The sequence below is a fragment of the Schistocerca piceifrons genome, chromosome 5 (genome assembly GCF_021461385.2).
Source record: "Schistocerca piceifrons isolate TAMUIC-IGC-003096 chromosome 5, iqSchPice1.1, whole genome shotgun sequence".
NCBI classification, from domain to species: domain Eukaryota; kingdom Metazoa; phylum Arthropoda; class Insecta; order Orthoptera; family Acrididae; genus Schistocerca; species Schistocerca piceifrons.
This window is the reverse complement of record NC_060142.1, coordinates 286,118,867-286,121,937: the sequence shown is the minus strand read 5'-3', so window position 1 is coordinate 286,121,937 and position 3,071 is coordinate 286,118,867. Positions and strand designations below refer to the sequence as shown.

At 44.4% G+C, this 3,071-nt stretch overlaps 1 non-coding gene across 1 annotated transcript; it reads left to right on the top strand.

Annotated features, from left to right (window-relative positions):
- The first annotated feature begins 1,340 nt into the window (after window positions 1-1,340).
- On the top strand, window positions 1,341-1,415 carry Trnas-cga. Its single transcript has one exon. It is a non-coding gene; the product is annotated as a tRNA-Ser (tRNA).
- The last annotated feature ends 1,656 nt before the right edge of the window (window positions 1,416-3,071 follow it).

Genomic DNA, 3,071 nt, shown 5'->3' with positions numbered 1-3,071 from the left:
ACTAGGTCATTTATATATATTGTGAAAAGCAATGGTCCCGTAAGACTCCCCTATGGCACGCCGGAGGTTACTTTAACGTCTGCAGACGTCTCTCCATTGAGAACAACACGCTGTGTTCTGTTTGCTAAAAACTCTTCAATCCAACCCGAAAGCTTATTTGTTTGACAGTCGTTTTGTTGTGTCTATCTGCGACTCAGCATCTCAGCTATATGGTGATTAGTAATCTATCCTTTTCATAATATTGTCATTATTCCATCCCGCATTACATATATGTATGTGGAATATAAAGGAAAATCGGCCCGTCTGGAAGAAAACGGCACTGTTCTTGACAGAAGGAAAGTCGAGGAAGGTTTCACTTCTGATCTAGTTCTGCAGAAAGCAAGGGCAGAAAGCCAGTGAGACAGCAGGGTAAAAGTTATTATCGCCAGCGCAGTTCCACGTTCCTTGAAGTCAGTTATCTCGGGCCGTCACAGATAACTTGGCGCAGAAGACGGTCCTCATTTGTTCAGCTCCTTCCCTTTTTATCTCTTGCACTTGCTCTGAAAATTCGTGCCCTGTCTTGTACTTGGCATCCTGTCTTCAGCAGTCTTGCGAGAATTAAAGACCGCAGAGAGAGAGGGAGATGAAATACGGGTCTCGCTGACGGCGTGCGGTTACTGGGGCGGCAGTCGTTGATAAGACAGCAGCAGGACCGAAACACAAGCACGAAACCTGCTGCCAGAGATAAACGTGACATCTCGGAAGGCTAATCATGACACCGTAACCAGTAGTTAAGCCAAGTGACTATTAAAATAGCTTCACTTATATTCGATGATTGAACAGGTATTAATGAATAATAGAGCCATGTGCTTTCGTGGAGTAGGACAGACTACAAGGGTTATAGAAGTCCCACGGCAAATCGATAAGAAGTTATACTGAATTAACGTTACTTGAAATGCAAGAATTGTGAAGGGGAACGCGAATGAACTGCACAGTCAAAGTCAGGCAGCAATAGTACCCACTTGCACCAAGCAGTAAGCTGGAGCAGCGGCAAACCATCACCGTCTGTGAGAACGTCTATAACACACCAACGGAAGTGGTTCAAATGGGTCTGACCACTATGGGACTTAACTGCTGAGGTCATCAGTCCCCTAGAACTTAGAACTACTTAAACCTCCGCTGCAGAGTGAAAATCTCATTCTGGAAACATCCTCCAGGCTGTGGCTAAGCCATGTCTCCGCAATATCTTTTCTTTCAGGAGTGCTAGTTCTGCAAAGCTCGCAGGAGAGCTTCTGTTAAGTTTGGAAGGTAGGAGAGGAGGTACTGGCAGAAGTAAACCTGTGAGGACGGAACGTGAGTCGTGCTTGGGTAGCTCAGTTGGTAGAGCACTTGCCCGCGAATGGCAAAGGTCCCGAGTTCGAGTCTCGGTCCAGCAGGAAGGACAGTTTTAATCTGCCAGGAAGTTTCATATTAGCGCACACTCCGCTGCAGAGTGAAAATCTCATTCTGGCTACTTAAACCTAACTAACCTAAGGACATCACACACACCCATGCCCGAGTCAGGATGCGAACCTGCGACCGTAGCAGCAGAGCGGTTACAGACTGTAGCGCCTACAACTGCTCGGCCACCCCGGCCGCCACCAGCGGGAGTCTCAGATGCAAAGCTGGAAGGAGTCTACTGGAGTACACTTATATGTGGCACCCGAATATTGTAATGATACTAACGTAAACTTAAATGAAATTATTATACCTAGGTCTACGATTTTGCTTCCGCCGTTTTTTCTCGAAGTTCGGGGTTTTATTGTGAAAAACTTACAAAAAAGTACGATTCATAGTATTGCCCATCGCTGGTCACTACATTCTCCCATCTTTCGGATAGCATACGAATCCCGTGGCGAAAGAACTGGGCGTCTTTTATGAAGACCCATGAATCGATTCAATTTTGCACTTGTTCATATGATCGGAAGTGCTGGTCAACCAGACTGTATGCCACTGATCGAAAAAGGTGGTAGTCAGAGAGAGCAACGTATGGAGAATACGGCGGGAGGGATAGGACTTCTCATTTCAACGTTTCCATGTATATTTTGATAGGTTTTGCGACATGGGGCGAGCTCCGACCTGCTGCAAAATTACCTTTACGTGTATATCGCTGTATTGTGGCCGTTTGTGTTTCAGTGCTGGGCTCGAACGCATCAATTGCTTTCGATAATGATGTCCTGTGACTGTCGTCTGTTTCAGTAGCTACGAAAACTGTCTTCCACCGCCATGCCGGTTTTTGACATCAAAATCCCTTTCTTAAGGCATTGAAAACATTCTCTGCACGTTCTTCCACTAATAGTTTCCTCGCCATTGGTCTTAAACCAGCATTTTAAGAGCCACAGCCGCAGATTTCTTCATGTTAAAGCAGAAAATTAAAAATTCCCGCAAATGGCGAGAAATGGGTGCGTAAGTTGACGTACTTAACCGAAATAACCTTATGATGCAATCATAAATCGACTAATATTTTTATAGCCTTATGTGTACAGAAATTGTTCAGATTGTGAAGGGAGACGAAAATTTAATAGTCATGGGTGACTGAAAATCGAGTGTAGGAAAAGGGAGAGAAGGAAACGTAGTAGGTGAATATGGATTGGGGCTAAGAAATGAAAGAGGAAGCCGCCTGGTAGAATTTTGCACAGAGCACAACATAATCATAACTAACACTTGGTTTAAGAATCATGAAAGAAGGTTGTATACATGGAAGAACCCTGGAGATACTAAAAGGTATCAGATAGATTATATAATGGTAAGACAGAGATTTAGGAACCACGTTTTAAATTGTAAGACATTTCCAGGGGCAGATGTGGACTCTGACCACAATCTATTGGTTATGACCTGTAGATTAAAACTGAAGAAACTGCAAAAAGGTGGGAATTTAAGGAGATGGGACCTGGATAAACTGAAAGAACCAGGGGTTGTACAGAGTTTCAGGGAGAGCATAAGGGAACAATTGACAGGAATGGGGGAAAGAAATACAGTAGAAGAAGAATGGGTAGCTTTGAGGGATGAAGTAGCGAAGGCAGCAGAGGATCAAGTAGGTAAAAAGACGAGGG